The sequence below is a fragment of the Delphinapterus leucas genome, chromosome 19 (assembly GCF_059928025.1).
Source record: "Delphinapterus leucas isolate spDelLeu-1000000601 "Yukka" chromosome 19, BTC_Dleu_Yukka2, whole genome shotgun sequence".
NCBI lineage: Eukaryota > Metazoa > Chordata > Mammalia > Artiodactyla > Monodontidae > Delphinapterus > Delphinapterus leucas.
In genome coordinates, this window is record NC_143147.1 from 27,171,797 (window position 1) to 27,188,175 (window position 16,379).

At 52.9% G+C, this 16,379-nt stretch overlaps 2 pseudogenes; both read left to right on the top strand.

The window, feature by feature from the left end:
* The first annotated feature begins 1,077 nt into the window (after positions 1-1,077).
* On the top strand, positions 1,078-11,818 carry LOC149744894 (uncharacterized protein SPEM2-like; annotated as a pseudogene).
* A 908-nt stretch (positions 11,819-12,726) lies between these two features.
* Positions 12,727-15,857, top strand: LOC149744895 (uncharacterized protein SPEM3 pseudogene; annotated as a pseudogene).
* The last annotated feature ends 522 nt before the right edge of the window (positions 15,858-16,379 follow it).

The window sequence follows — 16,379 nt, forward strand, 5'->3', positions numbered from 1 at the left end:
GGCCAGTCTCAAATCACCACACGTTTAACTTTCTTACCCCAGAGACACCCAGTTCCAGAGCGTGGTGCTCTAGACACATACGGAGCCATACTTCCTTCTGAATCTCAGCTCTAGGACATAGACCCCGACACTCAGCACTTCCCTCTAGGATGGAACTAGAGCCTATATAGGCATGTTATTGGTCTAGAGTAAGAGTTCGAGATCCACGCTCCCACCTTCTCTCATGATACCTCTTAAGCAAGAGCTCTGCTAAGGACCCAGCTCTGATTCACAAAGAACTAAGCTCTTCATGGATCCTCCAGAACTTCTTGTTTTCCCTAGACAATTTTCCAAAAATCTTATTCTTCCTATTGAATGCTAAACTTATTTTTTACATGCATTTTCTAGCTCCTGCAACTCAGCTGGGGTCCTTCCAGGGAACAGAGGCTGAGGAATGACAGAGGAGTTTTCTAAGAAATCACTGGCTCATAGAAGGGCAGCTAGGATGGGAAAGTGGGCAGGACCAGGGCATGACTGGAACTGTGCCTGAGTTGGGGGGACATGAACACTTGGCTACCTCAGCAGGAATTCCTTCCAGGTCCCCTTTAAAGCTGAGGTCTTTAGGGTAGTGGGTCTAGAATAAAAAAGACAAATGGGACATAGCTTTGAGCCCCCTCAAATGAGGAGACACCAATTCAGCAATAAGTCCCACCCTTCTCCCCTACATGTCAGGCCAAGGAGGGTGAGGGCCTCTTGGTCTCTAGACCTCATACACCCTTCCAGCCTCTAACTGAATAGAACTTGCTTTACCTCAGCTGGGTGTTAGGTACCCAAAAAGACTCTGCTCCCCGGGGACCAGTCTCCACTCCATGCTTTCCCAATTAAAGACGATTCATACAATTGAAGTGTTGTCTGCCATCTGTGGGTAGCAGGTTTTGGCAGTCGTTCGGGGAGGGGTCAAGTCTCAGGGGCGTGGCGGGTAGGCTGGCGGCTGCCCCCCAATAACAGGTGCACATTCCTGGGCGCCTCGTCACATCCCCTGCACTGGCTGTCCTGGCGGCTCACCCAGGCTGACTCACTGAGTGACGCGGGTGTGCTATGACTCCAGGGGCACTGCTGCTGCTGCTGCTGCTGGGGGCTTTGGCGGCTCCATTCGACCCGATTAAGTCTGGACCTCAAAGGGGCAGTGACAGGGCCAGAGGTCGTGCCCGGGCACCACGGCTTCACTCAGTTTTCTCCTCCAGGCGCCTATGGCTCAGAGGCGTAGGGCCGACTCCGCCAGAAACTTTGCTGCAGCTATGATAGCTCGGTGAGGCCGGTGTGGGAGGTGGGAGACTGTGTCGAGGTCAGCATTGGTCTCAGCCTAGCGCAATTAATCAGCCTGGTGAGGGCGCACGCAGGGAGTTGAGGTCTGGCCCACTAGCCAGCTGGGGGCCCTGGCATTAGGCAGGGTGGAACCCAGGGACAACTTGAGGTGGGGTTCGAGGCGAGGCCAGGCTGGGTGTCTGACAGGCAGTTAGTAGAGATTGGGTCTTAATCGGACTGATGGAAAAGCTGTGGGCGTGGCTGCTGGATGGGCCAGGATTGAGCCGGGCAGGATGGTGAACTGGCCTGTTGGCAGATCTCAAACTGGAGCTGGGGCCGATGAACAGGCCGGAGAGCGGGCCTTGAGGCGGGGTCACAGGCTGGGACAGACCTTGGTGCCGGACAGGTTCAATAAACAACAGCGGGCAGAGATTCACTCCGGCCGGGCCCAGGACTGGTAAATGCACTGGCTGACTGTACGGTCAGCAGGAAGTTTACAGGATAGAGGCGGAACTTAAGCCAACGCAGTTTATAGGAGGTGGGCTTTGAACCCAAGTGGGTGCGACTCAGAGAAAGAGGGGAGTTTCCAGGGAGAGTTTACCCACCAAGCCCCTCATTTCACTACACTGACATCATATCTACCCTTTAAAATTTTCGCTTCTAGAACGAGAAGGATGCGGAGATGAGCCCAAAGGTCTGCTTAGACCTGGTACGGAGAATCCGGCAGGGTGGGAAAGGGCGGGCATCCCGTTGTCTTTACAATTTCCTCGAATGTTCCGCCCGGTAAGATTCTTTTTTTTTTCTTTTTTGCATCACGACCTCAGAAAACACATTTATAACTGAAACAGAAGCTTCAGGAAACAATACCTATCTTTACTATGGGAGCTGCAGTCCATGCATTTTTCATTCTAAATTATTTTGAACACTGGTTTGGGGCCACTCATTTCATTCCAGACCTATGAAAAGGGTCGTTAACTACAGTTTGAAAACCACTGTTTTAGACACTAGCATGCAACTCCCTCGTTTTTACAGAAAGAAGAAATTGGGGCCCGATGAGAGAGAAGGGGAAATTAGTTGATAGGGTCCCAAAGAGTGCAGGTGGAGTCTTAAACAGAGCCCTGGCCTCCAGAACCACAGACCATGCCTGCGCAGCTCTCCTCCCTTGCATTGCCTCCCCGGGCTTCCTTCGCACATCCCAAGACTCCTTCCAGCCTCCAGCCCCAGACGGCCCCTCAGCCTCTGCTTCCCTAGGAGTGGACTGACTACAGGCTGAGCTGGGACTCTGAGGAGCAAGAGAGCATGGATTCACTCCGCATCACTGCAGAATCCGTGTGGCTACCAGACGTGGTGCTCCTAAACAAGTAAGGATGTTCCCAGAGTCTGGGAGGTGGGGCAGGGCCTCTGGAGGGGCGCGGCCTCCGGAGGGAGGGGCCTGATCCCAGATGAGAAGATTCTTTCCAGGCAGCAACGACGGAAATTTTGACGTTGCTCTGGACATCAGCGTCACTGTGTCCTCCGAGGGCTCTGTACGCTGGCAGCCCCCAGGCATCTATCGAAGCAGCTGCAGCATCCAGATGTCTGGGCCCCGCCTGGGAAGCTCAAGGCGCTCCTAGAAACCCTCACTCAGATATCCCTCCTTCATAATCCACATGACCCTCACGTCTCTCTTACCCTTCTGATTTTCCATTGAATTTCATCTTCTCTGTCCACTTTCATTGACTTCCAGTCTTCCTCAGTGACCGCCCCCCTCCATTGTCCATGACCTCCCCGCATAACCTTCTTATTCCTCTGTGACTCCACTTCTCTGTGATCTCCCACTGGTGATCCCTGTCTCCCTGTGACCTCCCCAACTCCCCCAGCCCTGACCAGCTCTCTGGCAGCTCTAGTGACTCTCCACTCCATCCAGGTCACCTACTTCCCCTTTGACTGGCAGAACTGCACCATGGTGTTCAGTTCCTATAGCTATGACAGCTCAGAAGTCAGTCTGCAGACCGGCTTGCGTCCCGATGGGCAGGAGTGGCAGGAAGTGCCCATTCATTAAGGCACCTTTATTGGTGAGTGGGCTTGGCTCCCATGTCCATGGGCTTTACGATTTCCAGTTTCTGACAGGCTGATAAATACACTCCCTCATTGATTCCCTGTGGGTTCAGCAAGATAGGCATAACTGTCTATATTTTGTGGTTATGGAAATTGAGACTTGCTCAAATTTATTAGAGATGGGTTGTCCAGCCCAGGGACCATAGCTAGCCCCTTATTACATCAGTGCCCACTGCTCTAGGATGTGGCAGAGAAAGCCATATCTGGGAATTCCCTGGCTCTCCAGTGATTAGGACTCCACAGTTTCACTGCTGAAGGCCCGGGTTCAATCCCACGTTGGGGAACTAGGATCCAACAAGCAGCGCCATGACGCAGTGAGGCAAAAAAAAAAAAAAAAAAGTAAATAAAGGAAGCCGTATCTGGCACAAACAAAGACTGGTTCCACATCTGTGTCACCTTCTCTTCTGCCCCCACTCCCCCCAAGAGAATGGTCAATGGGAGATTATTCACAAGCCTTCTTGGCTAATCCAGCCTCCAGTGGATCGTAGGGGAGGGGGGGAAAGACAGCGTGAAGAAGTCACCTTGTACCTCATCATTCGCCAGAAGCCTCTCTTTTACCTGGTCAATGTCATTGCCCCATGCATCCTCATCACTCTTCTGGCCATCTTCGTCTTCTACCTGCCACCAGATGCAGGTAAGAGGGGAAGGGGCCCAGCACTCCTTCTTACCAATAGCTCAGGTTCTTGCTCTTCACCCATAATACCGGGAAAGTTTTCCTGCCAACTCAAGCCTTCATGAACTGTGCTTCAGCAATCTCACCCAGGTTTTCCTTTCAGGAAGAGCCTTTGCCTCTGCATCCAGATTTCCCCTCCAACCTCAAGCTCTACCAACCCTCTGCTGCTCACTTCTCTGCACCCAGTAACTTCTGAACTCTTCCCTTCAGAATTCTAGGATCTCATCCTTGGAACTGCCACTCCTCTGACCAACAAACTCCCAGGCTCAGCTAACGCTTCCTTTCCCTTTCCCCATTCCTGGCATCCTCCCTCCCCCCCTTGTCAAATGCCGCCTACTAGTCCCTTAACCTCCTATGTCCCTTGGAAATAATAGCCAACATTTCTCTGGGAGACAGCACAATATGCTAACAGAGTAACCTTGGGCAAATTCCTTAATCTCTTAGTGTGCTGATGTGGAAATAGGACAGTCGTTGTCCCTCCCACACAGGACTATTTTGAGGATTAACTGAGTTAATAGAACTATGCCTGGTACTCTGTAAGCTTTGTGTAAGTGTAGGTATAGTCTTTTCTAATTTGGAGCACTTGCTATAAGATAATACAAATAATGTGTTACATATATTAACTCAGTTCTAATCTTCACAACTCTGTGAGGTAAGTACTGAATTGTCTGCCCGTTTCACAGAGGCTAAGTGAGTTTAAGTCATTCACCTGACATTACACAGAGAGAGGCAGTGTTGCTGTTCCAACCCTGCTTAGTACTAGTCTGATTCAGAGACTGATATCCTAAGCTCTCACATTCAAAACATGCTTTCCTGGGCGTTCCCTGGTAGCCTATTGGTTAGGATTCTGGGCTTTCACTGCTGTGGCCTGAAAAACAAAACAAAACCAAACAAAACAAACAAAAAACACACGCTTTCCTTCTCTCTGTAATCAAGCCCTCTCTCAGCCTAGGGAAGGAGAGTGATGCATCTCTAGAACACACTTCCACATGTAACTTCTCCTTCTTCCTGGAGCAAGGCAAATCTTGGAACCCAATATTACAGGACTAAAGTAGAACAGACCATAATAGTTACTTATTTCAATACCTTCCATGAAGTTTTCAGTGCCTGTTGTATGCCACAGTAATAACCAGTCACCTGGCATATTCTTATATACTTTGGTTCATTTTTAGATCCTTCGATTTGCTATATAGTTCTTGCTACAGGGGTTGGTCCACTCTCATTTGACAATATCTGTTGAACATCGGTAGTGTGCAAGGCGCTGGGAATACGCCACTGAATAAAACAGACAAAAATCCCTGCTCTCGTGGAGTTTATATTCTAGTGGGGACACACTCAGCAAACATAATAAATAAACCCATTGGATAGTGTATTATTTTTTTTAATTAATTAATTAATTAATTTAGGCTGCATTGGGTCTTTGTTGCTGTGCGGGGGATTTCTCCAGTTGTGGTGAACAGGGGCTACTTTTGTTGAAGTGCACGGGCTTCTCACTGCGGTGGCTCCTCTTGTTGTGGAACACAGAATCTAGGCGCATGGGCTTCAGCAGTTGCGGCACGTGGGCTCAGTAGTTGTGGCTGGCGGGCTCTAGAGCACAGGCTCAGTAGTTGTGGTGCACGGACTTAGCTGCCCCGCGGTATGTGGGATCTTCCCAGCTTCGGCTCGAACCCAGGTGCCCTGCATTGGCAGGCGGATTCCTAACCACTGTGCCACCAGGGAATTCCTAGATAGTATATAAGGAGAGGTCAATCCCTAAGAAGGAAAAGTGGGAAAAGTGTTTGGGGAGGATGAGAATGGGGCTAGGGGTTGCAATTTATTTATTTATTTAAACAGTTTTATTGAGAATAGTTGATTAACAATGTTGTGTTTCATTTCTGCTGTACAGCAAAGTGACTCATTTATACATATATTTTTTTTTTCATATGCTTTTCCACTACGGTTTATCACAGGGGTTGCAATATAAAAATAGGATGGTCAGTGAATGCCTCACTAAAAAGGGAATGTTTGATCAATAGTCGAACAAAGACTTGAAGGAAGTGAGAGAATGACCCTGGTAGATATCTGGGGGAAGAAATTAGCAGGAGGAGTTAACAGTGAATGCAAAAATCTCTGAGGTGGGCGTGTGCCTTGCATATTCCAGAAATAGCCAATGAAGAAATAACTGAATGAAGTAAGCAAGAGAGAAAACAGTATGAGATGTAGTCAGAGAACTAATGGGAAGGCCTTGTAGACTTCAGTATGGACTTTTATGCTAAAGGCGATGGGAAGCCGCTGGAGTGTTATGATCTGATTTACATTTTAATGGGGTCAATCTGGCTGCTCTGTTGAGAACAGTCAGCAGCCGGGCAAAGGATGAAGCAAAGAGGAGGCCTTTATAATAACTCAGATCTGAGGTAATGGTGGCTTGTGCCAGGATGGTAGTGGTAGATGTGATAAGTCATCAGTTTCAGGATATATTTTGAAGGAAGAGCCAACAGGGTTTGGTATGGATTGGATATGGGATGAGATAGAGGAGAGCTGAGAATGACTCAAAGGGATTTGGCCGGAGCCACAGGAAAGATCGAGTTGTCATTTGTGAACTGAGGAAGACTACGGCGAGAGTCGGTGGTGAGGGAATTAAGTTTTGGACATGTGAATTTCGAGATGCCTAGTGGACACCCAAATGGAGAGGTTAAGTAGGCAGGTGGATACAAGTGTGGAATTTAGGGGAATCAGTCCAGGTTGGAGGTATAAATGTAGGAGTTATTTGCATGCAGTTGGCCCTTCCAAAAGCCTGTCCTTGAGTGGGCTGGAAACATGGTCACTGATTATGCCAGGGAGATTGCTTTCTGGCAAAGCCTAATCCTTCCGCCTTCCCCTCTGTCCCCCAAGGAGGGAAGATGGGGCTCTCGACCTTTGCCCTGCTGACCCTTCCTGTGTTCCTGCTGCTGCCGGCAGACAAGGTGCCTGAGACCTCCCTGTCTGTCCCCATGATTATCAAATACCTCATGTTTACCATGGTCCTCATCACCTTTTCAGTCATCCTTAGTGTCGTAGTCCTCAACCTGCACCATCGCTCACCCCACACCCAACAAATGCCCCTTTGGGTCCATCAGGTAAGAAGATCTCCTCTCCAACCTGTGTTAACTCTCAATCCTAGTATTTGGCTTTTTTGTCCAGGTATCGCTCCTCCCCCCCACCAACCTCAACCTTCCCTTTCACAGACCTGAGTGAGAACTACAACTGCCAGTAGAGTGTCAAAGTGCCAAGGTCTTTGGGTGTTGAAATGTTGCCCAATTAATTTTATCCTCCCATCATTGACGTTGCGTAGATCCCAGACTCTCTTCCTCAATACTGCCCATCGTGGGTCCCAGGGGAGCGTTCTAAGGGTTAGGTACTATCAGGGTGGAAGCCCTCAGAACTTTTCTTTCCAGTCAGGATGCCTCCTAACCCACTTAAGAACTCTTGGGCTGTGTAGTTGCATTTCATCTGTGGGACACATGCACGCATGCGCAGGAATGGGCACGTGCCGTGGGGGTGGTTGGCGGCTTCCCTTCTGGTCTGAGAGCATAAGAGCCCCCTCCAATACGCCTCTTCTTCTACTCTGCAGATCTTATCCACAAACTCCCTCCGTATCTGGGTCTGAAGAGACCCAATCCTTAGAGAGACCAGAAACCGGAGCCACCTCCTATACCTCTCAGGGATTCTCCAGGAAGTGGCTGGGGTCGAGGAACAGGTGTATGTTTCATCCGCAAGCCACCAAATGATTTTCTCTTCCCCAAACCCAACAGGTAGTATCTACTCCCCATCGCCCACGTAGAAGGGAGAGGGAGAACTACAGTTCCCAGGAGACTGTGCGGAGGCAGGTGTCCTAAGCTCCGGGAGGATGTCGTGGTTGAGCATCATGGGACTTGTAGTATCCCTTCTGTTGCCCACTTTGCACGGAGGTGGGAACTAAAGCATAAGGGAATAGGAGGAATTGCTGAAGGCTAGAGAGGTCGCCTCTCTCGGAGAGAACCTGAAGGGCACTCTAGCGTTTTGAAACCTGGGTGGGCGTTGGAGGAGGGAGTTGGGGCGGGGCCTAGTGCACCCACTCAGGCCGTCTTTGTGCCCTGGTCTTGGCCACACAGACTCGCCTCTTCTAGGTTGCAGCCTGAACTGCCTGCCCCGGACCTGTGGCGATTTACCGATGGTCCACACCGGGCTGTGGGCCTGCCTCCCGAGCTACGGGAGGTCGTTTCCTCAGTCAGCTACATCGCTCAACAGCTGCAGGAACAGGAGGACCACGACGCAGTGAGTCCAAAGAGGGTGGGCCAAGGCAAGGCCTGGGTGGCCTTGGCTCGACCCACAAACGTAGGCTCCACCCCCAGCACTCGATTTGATTTCTGATTGGAAGTTTGCCTCACTTGGTCCCACCCCGTGGTTTCCCACTTGTTCTTTACTCACCTCCGTCACCCGCAGTTTCGCTCTCTGCTATTCTGTGGGCCCGCCCTTTTCTCAAAGCCAGGGTAGGAGCACCTGGGTGCGGTACAGGGCCTTGGGGCCGCCTGCGCTGGGAGTCTGGAGCTCAGGAACAGTTTCCTCTTCCTACCCCCAGCTGAAGGAGGACTGGCAGTTTGTGGCCATGGTGGTGGACCGCCTCTTCCTGTGGACCTTCATCATCTTCACGAGCGTCGGGACCCTCGTCATCTTTCAGGACGCCACGTACCACTTGCCCCCTCCGGACCCCTTTCCTTGAGGACGAGAGGGCTGAGACCGAGGTCCTCGGCCAGTTGAATTGAGAGTTTGGTAGGACTCTCAAGTTCTATCCCTTTCTGCATCTTAACTCCTTCACTAGGAGTCCAATCCTCTCATCATTTCGTATCTAGGGAGGAAGCCCAAGTGGGACTGGGCAGATGGGGGCCTTGGGCCCACCTGAAATGCACTATCCGCTTATTTGCTCTTTGGCTTCTTGAAGAAGCTCCATTGGATATTCACATCTAGGTTGGCAATGAATGGAACAAAGAACAAGAACTAGATTGTAAGCCTTCTGAGGGCAGGAACTATGTCTGTTCACTGTAATATCCTCAGCACCTAGCAGAGATCCTAACCTATACAGCCTGCACCTCTGGTTGAATGAACAGGGACTTGTTTTTTTCTGTAAGGAAATACACTAAGTAACAGTGTTTATGTTTGCACGTTGGGACCAGTGGTCGTTTTTTATTTGTTTTCACCTTTCTGTAGTTTATTGTATTTTGTAATATGTAATATCTTTAGGATAAAAAAAAGGTTATTTCTAAAAGGATGCATTTGTAATGAGGATAAACAGCACACTGTAAAAACCTCAAGTTCCAGCTTTGGTGCTCAAACATTGGACAAGCTACTAAACTGCCCTGTGCCTCAGTTTCCCCATCTGTAAAATACAGCTAATAATAGTATCTGCTCCTTAGTGTGAGGATCATATGAGAAGATGAGAACAGAAGCATTATACAGTATACATTAGAGGTTACAAACGGGTGTGTTTTTTTGGCCCATATTGTTGTCCAGCAGATTTTAAAGTTTGAATTGGTTTGCTACTTCTGAAATGTGGATATTTCACAGAGAAATTTGGATTTCTGGCTTCTCTTGAAACTTTTTAAGAAGTACAGGCTAGTTCGAAGAATCCCAACAGGCTACATAAGCTGCCATAATGTCTCGAACAATGAAATGGAGGAAATCCTTTATGCATGATTCAGTCCCTATGAAGACTGTCTCTCATCTGTAGCAACCGTGCTTGCAAAACAAGTTAAGCAAGGCCCCATGGAGAGAGAAGGACAGACTGAACTCTGGGGACTAGGCTCCATGTAACGGGAGCCGAGGGCAGAGATGGCCACATAAAGGGCCAGCTGAATGGATGAAAGATTGGCCACCACGGCATTGTGACTCCCTGCAACGTGTCTCATTATGACCATGCTCCCTCACCTGTTGGTGGGTGTCCGCAGGTCCTGGCATGAGTGCACTGTGGGTCAGGGCCGGTGGTGGGAGGTGGCGGCCCACGGCCCATGTGGCCCTAGGACCCCCCCCCACAATGGAGAACCGCTCTGGTATGACAACCTGGGGTGCTGCCATCAATACCAAGAAAGTACCCAGAATGCGGAGGACTTCCTACTCCTGCTGCTGGGCCTTGTCGTTCTTGTCAGCATTGGGATCAGCATGGCAACTACGGTCAGCGATGGTTGGGGACCACCAGAAGTGGTGAAGAGGGCTGAGGGTGGGAACCAGCTGCAGCCTGCACCTCCATCTGCAGGAACGGTCTTGGCTGGGACGGGGGGTGAGGGTAAAGAGCCTGGCCCTCATTTTCACCCACCCCACCCCACCCCACCCCAGGTATGGCATGGGCTCCAGAATGCCTTAGAGAAGACCATCTATTGGATTAATCAGAAAAGTAAGCACGGAAGACAGGTAGGGGGCACCACGCCCCCGCTACTTCCAGGGCCCTAGAAACCCAGACCCCCAGGTTCCCAACCCTGAACTCTTCAGACAGTTGCCCAGGCCTCACAGGCTCTTGCCTCTGCCAGATGAAAACTCACAGGCTTGTGAACGTTCCCCCAAACATCCTCCAGCCAAGGCCCAAGACGTCCACATCCACTGCACCCTGGACCCTGTGGAAGTGAAGATGGCCCAGCCCGCTTGCTACTCCCTGTCCTCCTAGCATCATCTCCGCAACCTTAGCCGCAGCTGCAGCCGCCACCCCTGCAGACACCAGTGGAGGCCGAAGAACTGCAGACAATTCCCCTACAGCTGCTCAGGCTTCCGTAGGCCACATCGCAGCCACGAGATGTCACAGCTGCGACCGATGCCCTCCTTTGATCGGGAGGACCCGGACTTCTACCTGGAGGAGGAGGAGGATCTTTCCTTCCCACAACACAAGTACCTGTGGGGGTGCTGGAGAGGGCTCTACCTGCAGATGGGCCTGCCTTCCAACGTGGGCCTCTGGGGCTGTGAGGGTGGGATCCTGGCCAGCTTGCCACTACCCTGTCTCTACCAGTTGCCCGAGCTGTGCCGTATGGCCAAGTGTGTGGAGGCCAAGTCCGAGCTAAGGCTTCAGTCCTTCGGGGCCCTCTGCTCACCAACCCATATCTGGGGCAATGTGGAGGCTGACCAGTGGACCTCGTCTCCACCACCTCCCCGACGGCTGCCCCCTAAACACTTGTGGGTCCCTGGGGTAACAGCACTTACCCCTCAAGTGGTCAGCTCCCGTATGACTCCTGGGATCAGCGGCGGCCTGGCCTGGAGGGCTCTGAGACTCCATCCGTTCTGGTGCCTCGGGGCTCCACAGCGGCCCATGGACAGAGCCCCCCACCGGCCCATGGACGGAGCCTCCAAAGCTGTGCTCACAGCCAACCCAACCGCAGGCTGCACCTCTCCACGGGACACTTGACCTTCTCTCGGGATACCCACGAGGTGCGGCGCCGGGCGGCCGAATGGGCCGAGATTCTGCCCGTGCGGCGCCCTCTGGCCACCTCCACCTCCCTCACGGTGCTGGCCGAGGCCTCGTACCAGCGGGCCCCAGCTCCCAGGTCAGCGCTGTTCCTCCGCACCTCCCAGCCCCTGCCTGTCGTCCAGGCTACCGAGCACCCTCCACCCCCACCCACCTTCATGCCACTCGGGAGGAACCCGCGGGGCATTGCCAACTACCAGGTGCATGACAGCCTGGAGCTGAAGCGGCAAGTGCAGGAGAGCCAAGTGCGGGACAACTCGCTGTTACCGTCCACCTCGGCCTCGAGGCCCTCACTTCATGGGTGCCAGACTGGGCAAATGAACTGACAAGTAGCAAATGGGGCCGGGGGTGGGAGCGGGGGCAGCAGGGAATGGAGAGAGGAATAAGGTGTGCCAGAGTCCAGGAAACACTGGTGGTCTGTGGCTTGGAAGCACCACTCCTTCTACCAGCCTGGGTCCCTGCCCTTGGCTTCCTGCCATAAGAAGCCAGTGTCCCCTTCTTGGCCTGAGGGTCCCCTTGGTTTAGTGGCCACAGTCCTGCCAGCAGGCCCCTCTTGGTCCTATACCATGCACTAAGTAGGTCTGCAGCTGCAGACTCCAAACCACTGGTCTCTGGGCACCTCCTCTGTGTCTCAGCTGTCCCTGTCCCCAAAGAGCCTCGTACAAGAAGCTGCTTCCAAACTGGGGGGTTCCACATCTGGGCAGGTCCAGCTCCACGCCAAGTGAAGGGCATGAAGAAGGCTGAGGCTCTGGACTCCAGCCAGGCCTTGCACAGGGCTCTGAGGCCAAGGTCTTCCTAGTCTCAGGAGGGGCCATAGATGGAATGTGTCATTTGAACAAGTGAGTCAGCGGGTGGTGAACGAATGATTGACTGCTCGAGGACAGGTGTGCCAGCCTACGGGCCCTGTTTGACTGTCCAGGCTCAGCTTACCTCACCCTGGTTACCAGGGAATGCCACTCTGGTTACCAGGGAGTCACCCTCCCTCACTGTGACCTCACTACATGCCCCATTATGACCCAGCCTCTCTCCCAGTTAAAAGTGGAGGGCAGGGGCCCCAGGCAGTCCTGGGAGCCCTGGCCATGGGTGAGCGAACCTACTATGGAGCCGAGCCGTTCCCTGGCCCCATCCCCAGGAAATGCCAGGAGCAAGAAGACTCAGTTCTTCTGCTCCTGGTCAGCTTGATCTTCCTCATCGCGGGGATCCACGTGGTGACTATGGTAAGGGCAGGATCTGGGCAGCGGTGCTGGGGGAGCCCTGGGGCCTTGAAGGGGCTGAGGTGGGAGGGCTGCTGGGGTGTGGCCGCACAAGGGTTGGATTTCAGGGCTCACCCTGCTCCCGGCCTCCCCCCTCCCCTTCTTTCCTCAGCTCTGGAGGCATCTGAAGAGATTTTTGCGGGCACTTTTCAATCATCTTTTCCCCAAAGGTGAGTGGGCGCCAGCGTGAGCTCAGGGGATGTGGGCCTGTCCCCTTTCTTCTATCCCTGCCTTGATTCTCAGCCCCTCAGGAACCCAGGACCTGACCCATCTCGCCTTTCCCCACAGACAAGCAAGCCAGCGGTGTAGGCAGCCATCGCATGCACAGGCGCTGCTCCGTGGATCCCAAGAACCTGTGCTCAAGGGTTTCTTCCCGCTTCCGCCATCGCCCACGCTTCCTGCTCGGGCACACAAACCACCTTGACTCCTGGAAAGCAGACAAAAAAGATGAGAAGGCTTCTAAGTGCTGCTGGATGCCGCCTCAGTGTGGACGGGCTGGGGCTTCCACGGAGGCTCCACGGAGACTGTGGAAGGAGCGGGTAGTGGGAACTGGTAAGGCCCCTCCTGTCACAGCCTTAAAGTCCCAAGCCAACTTTTACTCCAGGTAAGAGACATCTTCCAAGCTACACAGGATGAGCAAGGTGGACGTGGTTCCACTCCACCTGCCCCAAGAGAGCAAGACTAAGACCCCACACTCTGACACAGCTCAGGCCCCAGCCCGGGCCTAGACCCGCCCCCCAGTTCAGGCCACTGCGCATACACCTGCTAAGGCGTAGACCTTCTCCTCAGCCCTCCCCACTGAGCACCCCCACCCCGTCAGAGACCTGCTCCCGAGACCACGCCCATGAGCACACTTCTGCCTGGGCCCAGGCTTTCTCCCTAGTGCACCCCACTGGGAACACTCCTGCCAAAGCCCACACCTTCTCCTCCACCCACCCGTCTGAGCAGGACCCACCTCAGACCCAGACTTGCTCCACGTGCCACGACCCTGCGCACACCAGCCCGCAGGCCCAGACCCCCTCACCAGCCCTCAGCCCTGAGCACAGCCCTGCCCAGGTCCATGGCCCTGAGCATACCTCAGCCCATACACCAGCCCGGGCCCAAGCCCAGGCCCCCACACGTGCCTCAGCCCAGTCCCTGGGCCACACTTCTGTCTGCACCCTGACCCATGCTCATCTGACCTATACCCATGCCAGCACTCTGGGCCCTCCCCCACCTTCTGCCCATGCTACTACTCCTGCCCTAGCGCCTACACCGGCCCCTGTCCCGATCTCTGCCACAACCTCCGTCCCAGGGCTAGTCATGTCCCTGAGGACCACTCCAGTCCCTTCCACCACCACTACCCACATCCTAGATACTATTCTCTCTACCATGTCTGCCTTCAGCCAAGGCCTCTCCTCCGGCCGTGTGGTCTGCGATGCCCGCAGGGTAAAGCAGAAGTGATTCCATGTGTGTCCCCCTCAGAACTCTGGGTATTCCAGAAAGGACTTGGGTACCCTCTCCAGGCCCCAAGAGGGGCATGGTCTGGTGAGCTCTGGTACAGCTGAACAAACACTCAAGCAATTTATTGGGGACAGTGCTAAGCCCTCCACAGCATCCATACTGGGTTACCTGGAGTTGGGGAATATGGAATGGAAGATCTCAAATGATGCCAAAGACAAATTTGTACAGTCCAAGACCTTCCCTTACTGCAGCTTCCTTCCTTGCAGATCTGAGAAGAGAAACACGGACCCCCAGACTCCAGTCTACCCCAGATTCCCGTACTCCAAGGATGCTGTACCTTCTCAACCTTGCTTCCATTCTCCAAGCAGTGCCCAGAACTCACCATGCAACATGCCTCCACCATGCACTCTTTATCTACCGCTTGTTTCTCCCAGATCCTGGGTCCTTCATCAACACAGCAACCACCAGAAGCCCTCCACCTTAATACAACCCCCCACCTTTCCCCCAACCTCCAAGTCTTCTCAGTCCGTCCTCTCTTCCCAGGGCCCCATCCCTCCCCAGTTATCCACTACTTCCCATATCCCAAGCCAGGCCCAACCCCCTGAACTTCATGAGAGTCTAGGCCTCAACCAAGGCTCTGTCCTCCCAAGGACCCCAGGCCCTTCCAAAGTCTGCAGAGTTTCCAGAAACCCAGGCCTTACCACAAACTCAGGCATCCACAACAGTCCAGGCCTTATCCAAGACCCAGGCCTCCCCAAGAACACAGGCCTTGCTCAAGATCCAGGCCGCCACAAGCATCCTGGCTCCAATAAGGGTCCAGCCCTTACTCAATTCTCTGGCTTATCCCAGAGATCAGGCCTCCATAACAACTCATGCCTTATCCCAAATCCTGGCCTCCACAAGGATGCAGGGCAGCACATACCATGGACCACCCAGTCAGAACTCCTGCTCTCCCAAGGCTCAGGTGGCCTTCAATGACCTGCTAACCTTCTCAGAGGTACCTGTGCTGATTGTGCTGCAATCACCCTCCCGGCGAGTAGGCAGCCAAGAACGGGTGTACCACCCCATGGATACAGTTCCTCCAGCCTGCCAGAACTATCGCCAGATGTCTGTGCCTCCCAAAACCAGCTGGAAGCCCTACTGTCCTGGGTCAGGCACCCAGCTCGGACATGTGGTCTTTGACGCTCGCCAGAGACAGTTCAGAGCAGGCAGGGACAAGTGAGAAGCTCTGTCTCCCAGGCGCCTTCACCGAGAGACATCCAACAACTCACCGGAGACCATCAAGGAGTGGGGATACCAGTGTGTGATGAGCAACTTAGCAAAAGAGGGGACAGATATGCATGAGGAATAAAGAGACAAGAGAAGTGTTCTGTGGTTGTTTGAGGACATCCACCCCAGCCCCATCCCACAGGGCCTGATGAGGACCTAAGCTATCCCTGCTTTCCCTCCATCGCTGTCTCGCTGAATCTGTCATCCCCAAGGCCCTAGAGCTTCATTGTCAATTACAGTAGCCACTAGGCAAATGCCTATAGAATGTAAATTAGTTAAAATTAAGGAAAATTAATTCTGTTAAAAATTAAGTTAAAAATTCTCTTCCTCAGGGAACGGAATTTCCCTGGCATCCAATTCTGTTCCCTGGCGGTCCAGGTGTTGGGACCTGGCGCTTTCACTGCTGTGGCTGGGGTTCCATCTCTTGTCGGGGAACTCAGACCCCGCAAACTTCATGGTTTGGCCACAAAAATAAAATTCTCTTCCTCAGTGCCATGACCTTTTAAGTGCTCAGTAGGCACATGGAGCTAGCGGCTACTCTATTGGATGGCACAGGTTTAGAACATTTCCATCATCATGGAAAATGCTATTGGAGAGCAGTGCTTTAGAGTTTAGAGCAATTTTCCTTTCCCTGTCACCCACCTCCAGCATCTTAAAGCTCCCCCAGAGCCCAGAGAACTTAGCTCTTTTTAGAGTGGCTCAGAAGCCACCCTCTGGGGAGGAGGTAAGATGTGGGGGTGGACAGCCAATGCCTGATTTCCCCAGACTGTGAGAAAGAGCCCAGGCTTCAGTTTTCCTCATCTGGTCTCTTGGGTCACGACCAGATGTATGGAAACTTGCCTCCCTCGTTCTGGGCTGTGTTTAGGGCTCTTGGTTACTGACCGAGAAGACCTCTCTTTGTCAGTGACTAGGAAAACTTGTG